Raw genomic sequence first — 8,082 nt, 5'->3', positions numbered from 1 at the left:
TCTATAGATGTGATCTACATGGTTTGCTTAGTAAAAAATAGTTATGAATCATGTATTTGCAATGTTTAAGCAAGTTTTTAGAGGGATTCAAAAATCAAATGCGCACATTGTAAAAAAATTTACAGCTTAAAAATTATATGTTTACATTGAGAAAATATGGCCTAAGGTATGATCACACACACACAAGAAGGTTGAAGCTATTCAAGAGTGGGAGCCATAGGATAAGGTTCCCAAATTACGTTCTTTCTTGAGACTTGCCAACTACTATCGGCGATTCATCAAAGGCTATTTTCATATCGTTGTCCCGCTCACTGATCTACTAAAAAAGGACATACCATGTCTATGGTCTGATGCATGCTAGGAAGCTTTTGAGAAGCTGAAGTGTGCCTTGACAGAAGAACGTGTGCTAAGGTTACCAAATTTTCAACAGTTATTCGAAGTGCAGACTCACGTGTCTGACTTCGCGATTGAAGGGGTGTTGCTTTAGGAAGGACATCACATTGCATTTGAGAGTCACAAGCTAAATGACTTAGAACGATGATACATCGTGCATGGGCGTGAAATGTTAGCAATCATGCATTGTCTCTACACATGAAGGTACTATCTTTTGAGGCCGCAATTTATTGTGTGCATTGACAATGTTGCGATCAGCTACTTTCAGACTCAGAAAAAGCTGAGTCCAAGATAAGCTCGTTGGCAAGATTTTTTGACAGAATTTGATATGGTCGTTGAGTACAAGTCAGGCAGAACCAATGTTGTTGTTGACGCCTTGAGTTGGAAGGCAGAACTTGCAGCACCATGTACCTCATACACAAAGCACCTTATGTATACCAGTTTGTCAAGAACGTTGCCTTATGTATACTAGTTTTCAAGAATGGCACCTCCCCTTTAATCTTGGCTTTAGCATGCAACACCATGTACCCCGTATGCAATCCTATAAAAAAGGTGAGTTTGATGGTGTAGGAACACCACCAAGACTCTAAAAGATTCAAAAGACACAAGTATATAGTCCATTAGACAAATTTATACTTATGTTGAATAAATTAACAAATAAATCAAAGAAAACCAATGAATATGAGTCTCACCTCTGGCTTGGGTAGCCCCTATGATGACAATAACAAGAGCGATAACATATGGGTAGAGCTTCTGCTAGGCAGAGGCTCCAGAAACAGGTGAGACAAGGATCTAGATCTAGGAGGTTATGGGTCTAGGCTCCAAGTATGGGTGCAGTAGGCTAAGGAGAATTCAGTAGAGTCTAGGTGTTGAGGGACTTAAATCATAGGTGTTGGACTAGAAGGAGTTAAACACCTATTTATAGGTGTAAGGCTAGATCCTGAATTTAAATTTAATGGATTCTGAGCCACATAAACCAGATCCAAGTGACATGCAGGTGATTGCTGATTGGCTAGAGAATTAAGGTAGTGCAATCCTATTGGATAGAGTTTTTAGCTTGTGGGCTAAGAAATTGGGTTTGGCAGACTGAGAGGGCTAAGGAACTAGATTTGGAAGGCAAAAGGGGCAAAGAGATTTTTAGCAAGTTTTGGGGGGGCAAAACTCCTTTCAAACATGAACTAAGCCCAAAATGGGAGGTCCCGAGCTTGGGCACCACCGTGGGGGTATGAGCAATAATCTGGGTTGTCTCCCTAACAAGGGCGCCAACCTAGGTTGTCGTCCTTACTAAGGTGGGTATGGATCCAGACTAGATCCATACTTGGAATGGCAAATGGACTCGTATGGGAGATAAATCAATTTGGATTTGATCCAGATCCAAACTACATGTATTGAATCGGGTCTGAATCCAATAGTGAGAATGACAACTTGGCCTAGATTTGAACCATATTCAAATAGATTGGGCGATAATTGAGTTGGATTTTATCCATATCCACTCAGTATGGGCGACAACTTAGAGCGCATCCATACCAAGAAAAACAACTAGGGTCTAGATCCAAATAGTTTGGTTGATGATTGAGATTCAGGTCCAAACCAAGGAAGAAAACTAGGGTTTGGGCGATAACATGGATTAGATTTGGGTCCAAATTTGGATCCAAACAAGGCAAAAACTTTTTTTTAGGCATAACTTTTGATTCTGATGTTCATTTGAAGTATTTTTTGGTGTGTTGGAAAGCTTATGATGTCTTCTTTAACTTTTCTTTTAAGCTTAAAAATATTATTTTCTAGGCCAAAAACATATTTTTAGTGGATCTATTGATTTTGGACAAGAGACCATTTTTTGAGAAAATAGACATTTGAAAAAAAAAACCATGAGACAATGATTAGTCAAAATTATGGTGTCTATAGATGTCCCTCTTTGTTATCGAGTGTACAAAGCTCAATTGATAACAAATAAGTAGCTGGATCGATTTTGAAAGAAAGTTTTGAAATGGCTTAACAACCATGAAATCTTTTTACGAAAGACGTTTGGACATAAAAATTGGCATATGCTCCGTACCTCAAGGTGAATGCATGGCTTTACATGAGGAACTCCTAGGCTTTGTGCCTAATGTCTAGAGGTCTTGCCGAATGAGGTCGGATTAAACAAGACAAAGCCAACATCGTGAAAGCATAGGATCACATAAGACATTTTGGAAGACGGATAATTTTTATGGAAAAAGACATTTGAACTCTTTTGACCAAATCACTTTGAAATATAATGGCTGTTATCTCAAGAAAGACATTTGTTCGCTTAGAGAGGATATTTTGGTTTGACTACGCTAATCTTTGGGACTTGGATTACTCCATGAGTTCATAGGACAGCCTATGGACTTAATGTCCAACAATCTACAAGGTGTTCCTATGATAGTACTGGATAGGCTTTCCTAATGAGATGGTTAGGTTTGTTGCAAAACATAAAGGTTAGCAAAAAAATGCAAAAAAGCATAGGAATGCATGCAAAAATGCTAAGATGCATGGGATAAGCATTATCGATGTGCATGGCTCACTTTATGTGTCCACATGGATGTACATGTTTCTACATAAGACCATGATGACTCATATGAAGAACTTTCTAGGACAAAGACCCTGAATGCATGCGATTCAAGACTCTAGACTCAGAGGGTCCGAATCAACAATGTATTTGGGTCCAAATCTGGATTCAAAACACAAAAGACAATCATTTGCTTAAATCCAATTTGGATCTCGACACACAATGACTTTCTTGAATCTGTATTAGGTTCAAGACTTCATGAGTACTCTAATGCCATCTTGTTTGGACTTAATTTGGATCCAAACAAAAATCCTGCATGAATGAGAATGTTGGTTAGGTATCTTTTAAGCATAAGCCATGGAAAAATCTTTCTTATTTAAATATTGACCCCTTTTTTTAAAAAATATGGAGAAATAACAGAAACTTCTTTTTGGCTAACACTTCCTTTTTCTTTTAACATTCAGAAATTCTCAAGTCATGGAAGGGGTCTCAAAAAAATGCATGAATGCTCGTGACTTCTAGCATGTGAGTGACCATAAGAGAATGATCATGAGTGACACATTATCTTGCATGAGTGGTCTTTCATAAATTTTCATTCCCCAGAATTATGAAAGCTTTGTGAAAATTCTTGGCTCATGTGTATACAAGTTTGCCCCAATTATCTTGCTTCAATGTTCAAGTTGACTTCAAAATTTGGTCATTTCAATCTTTCTCCTTTTAAAGTTATTTTGAGTTGAGAAAAATTGACTTGACATTAACCATCACCCTCTTTATTGGATTCTAACAAAGATGAAGAGACAACTAGTCATAGGGGCTCAAAGTTAAGTATCCATAGTGCTAGACTACCATAGTGGATATTTTATAGGTTAAAAACCCTATATGCCACCAAACAAGGAAAGCACATTGGGGCCGTTATCTTACTCCTGAGAAATGAGAATATCATAGATAAGTCTGGGTTCACTTTGAGTCAGTTCACCTTGTTATAGCTTTTCCCATCCAATAACCTCCCTATTTTCTCATATTTGCGCTCATTCTTTCATGTGTGACCCTGTGTGGCCGCTTTGGCTCTTTTCACCTCTAAAACCATTGCCACTTGAACCTATGACTAGATGATAACTTTACAGAAAACCACCAAGCCTAGAGGTATGACAATATTTTTTCTCATTTTAAACACACATTTGACCATTTTTGTCTCTTTTCACCTCTCATTTTGGTTTGGCTATTGGTAAAGTCCACCTAAGGATATTGACCAGGGATTCCTTGAGACCGACCAAAGGAAATGAGAAGCAAAGTCAAGTAGAAGGTGTATTTAGCGTGATCTTAAGCTCATAGAGTTGGTCACCTAAGCAAGTCTTGCATGGCCTTATGTTATTGACTTAGGACATCTAGCTTTGAATTCCCATCTTTTGCTTCTTAAAACCCTTAATTAGGACACAATGATTTGGGCAACTCTGCTTCATCGCTAATTTTTCTTCCTTAGGATAACCTTTCCATTGGGATTTGGATTTCCATGACTTTATTTCTAATCCACTTTCTTGAGAGACATATTTTCACAAGACAAAAAGGCTATTTAGAAAAAAATTACAAAATATCTAATATAATAATAAAACTTTATTTGAATATGTGGTATTGATTGGATCGAGCATTTCAATTGCATCAAAATTGATTAGCCAATAAAAAACTTCATGGTAAGACTTGTTTGACAACGTTGTGATGGATGAACCAAAAGGCCTCTTAATTACATGTTTGACATAGTATCACTCAATACTTCTCTCGTATTTCTTAGTAGCATTATTAGCACCTTCTTCAGACTTGTTTTTCAAATATTTTAAAGATTGGAAGCATAAGGTTTTTTAAAAAAATCATTTTTTGGATTTTTTAAAACTTTTCTATTTTTTTGGATTTTTTCATGAAAATAAGAGACGTTGACAAAGTAGAGGATTGACACAACAAAGTTCTAAAGGGGGAAGATGTGGCATTCTCAAGAAAAACAAAAATATTTTTGGATTTTAAAATATTTCTTCCTTTGGGTTTTTTGAATAATAATGTACAAGATCCAAGTCAGACTCAGTTACCTGAGGTTTTGGGTATAAGAACCCAGCTGCTCATCTTTTGAGACTCCAGGATTTTCACTTCTTGTTGGTGAAGATTCAATGGTAGTATTTCTTGAATCAGAAGATAGACTAGAGAAAAGCATTTCCAATCCAAAGGTTTCAATATTTGAATCCGAAGAGGAGGATTCAACAAAGACATCGAAGTCACTAGATTGTTGTATTGCCATGGGGTTCCGGATCCATTTCTTGTGAATGATCCATTTCATTGGATTTGGTTGGGTCACACTCTCAACCTATATCTATATCTTGAAGAATGGGTGAGGTCAGTTGGTATAAATGCCTTTGATAAATCTGTACCCATTCTTCACCAGTATGATTGCTCTCATATACTGCATAGGGTTCATCTTACCATATTTCATATTATGCCTCAACATCAATTTCTAATTCCAGGTTTCTAATCTAATTATCATATCCATCATTATTTTCATATGTGATGACTTCAAGTTGGATATGGGGTCAGAAGACTAGTTGGGATGGGTTCTTCTAGTTCATCAACTGTTTGAGTTTTTTTGCTTATTTATCATAGATAACCCTTTTTTGCATGCCTTTCAATGGTTTCTCTCGATGCATAAGTGGTGAGGGTTTTATGGAAATAGATTTTTAAAAGATATTTTCAATAAAAACAGTGTGAAAGCCAGACACCAAATAATAAAAACTGGTTCGCATGAGTGATGGAGTCTGGGTTGATCTCAGTGAATGGGAGAAACACTTTGCATTCCACAGAAAACTAATATATTCTTTATTGCCTTGAAAAATAAAAGAATTAATTAATTAATTAACTAAGAGTGCAACCCTCTGCGGAGGGCTTAAACAAATAAAAATAAGTTAAGTGGCCTTATTACAAACCCAATGAATCAAATAATTAAAATAAATCCTAAGCTAAAAATAAAAGAAAAAGGGTCTTCAATGCTTGAGCTTCTAGTCCCTTTTTATCTTCATTGCTTCCCTCTTTTGCTTGTTGTTCTCAAACTTTATTGATTGATGAATGACTCTTTTAAGGGTTCTTCAGAGCCTTTTTGAGGGGACCTTTTGGAGACCTTAGAGGGCTCTTCAGGGGTACTTTTAACAGCCTACCGCACGTCCAACCACTTTCCTGCAAAACAAAAATCACAAAAAAAGACAAACAAAGAAAAACTAGACAAAGATTTAATATTAATTTACTCAAAAATCACAAAAACAAGAATCTAACTACTAAGAACAAACTAACTACATGTAACAAATATGAACTAATATCTAACAAACTAAAGCACTAAATGACAAAACAGCAAAACAAATTAACTAACAATCAAGAAAAATAAATGCTAACCGAATTGCAAGAATAAACTAAAAGTAACTATTAAATTAAATATAAGATTAATAACTAACAATCAAACGAATGACAAAGAATAAAACATGTTTTAGGAAATTTAAATTTAATCTAAACTCAATACCCAATCTGGAACTAACTAATTGACAACTGATTTAAAATATCTAATCTAACTAACTTAATTGAAAAACTAAAAAAAAAACAAGAAATGGGCAATTATTTAACTATCCTATTTAAACTACGATATTGAATTTAAATCTAAACTATTAAACTAACGCGAATCAGTTAAACTAAACAACCAAATTAATGAATTAAATCTGGAATTTATCTACCGCTAAACATGATTTATCTAAGGAAGAAAATAATGATTAAATATGCTATATAAGGAAAACGATAACTGCATAAAAGAGCAAATCAACTAACTTAAACTAACTAATCTAATTTCTACTAACCAAGAATTGACTAACTAACTAATTCAAAGGGCTGACTTGCTATAAAAAAAATAAACACCCGACATGCAAAAAAAACTCAAATTACTTCTCACTAGTAAATTGGCTGATAGCCGACTCTATCAAAAAAATGATAATGGCTGATTTTTACACCACTAATTCTGATATAATGAATGAAATTAAAATCTGGAATAAAAACATTTAGCTAACTGATAAGTGAAGACATGAATTAAATCTACATTATTCAGCTGAATAAAGAAAATTAAAATGCTAACATACTTTCTATCGATTTTCCTAATCTACAAATAACTAACTAAAAACTAATTTAATATTAATGAAGGCTTAAATGCATGTGTTGAATAGTAACTAACTAACCTAAAACTGAGTTTAAACAAAGAAAAATAAGATATACTTGACACAATTTAAAAAGATTCAGAACAACTGCAAAAAAAACTAAATTGGCTAATACTAAAAAAAACTAATTAATTGATCTACTAAATACCGAGTATTAAAAACTTAATCTGGACTAACTCTAACCCGGATCTAACATAAAATGAATTAAAAATCACTCAAATATCATAAAATGCTATGCTAAATCTATCGATTTGAATAAAATATTATTATTCTACACAAAAATCAAGAAAATCGATTGAACTAAGTTAAGCTATTTTAGTTTTTTATTTTTATATTTTTAGATGATAAAAATAAAACTAATCTAATCTATATACAATGATATGATGAACTCATGCAATGATATGATGAACTACATGAAGAAACTAAAAGTACAAAACTATGAAGAGATGTGGGAGAAGAAACGTACCTTCTGATCCATTTTCGACAGAGGGGTTGAGAAAAAGAAAGTGAGCTTACCTTCGAGCTGCACTTGCCTCTATCGAGTGGGAGCAAGAAGAATCAATGACAGAGAAACGTTAGAAGCAAGACAAAACTGGGGGAGAAAGGAAGAGATCGAGGGAGAACCGATTGGTAATGAGGAGGAGGAAGAGAATAGAAGAGGGAGAAGAGGCCTGCATTTTCTCTGAAAGCAAAAACATGGGTTGCAGCTAAAAGAATAATATTTATACTAAAAAATCTAGGTTACATGATTTCTATGGAAGTCTGGATAATTTTTAGCAATTCCAAAAAGGGTCTTCCTCTAAAAATGTGTTTTTAAAAAAGTGACTACTTCTAAATCGATTAAAGTTAATTAATTAACTCCTAATCTAATTGGACTACAACTTAAATAGTCTTAAACTAATCTAAACACTAAAAAATGCAGGAAAGAGCTTGAAA

Source organism: Nuphar pumila, chromosome 4 (assembly GCF_984573655.1).
Source record: "Nuphar pumila chromosome 4, dmNupPumi1.hap1.1, whole genome shotgun sequence".
NCBI classification, from domain to species: Eukaryota; Viridiplantae; Streptophyta; class Magnoliopsida; order Nymphaeales; family Nymphaeaceae; genus Nuphar; species Nuphar pumila.
The sequence above is the reverse complement of the archived record's forward strand: the minus strand, read 5'-3'. Positions refer to the sequence as shown.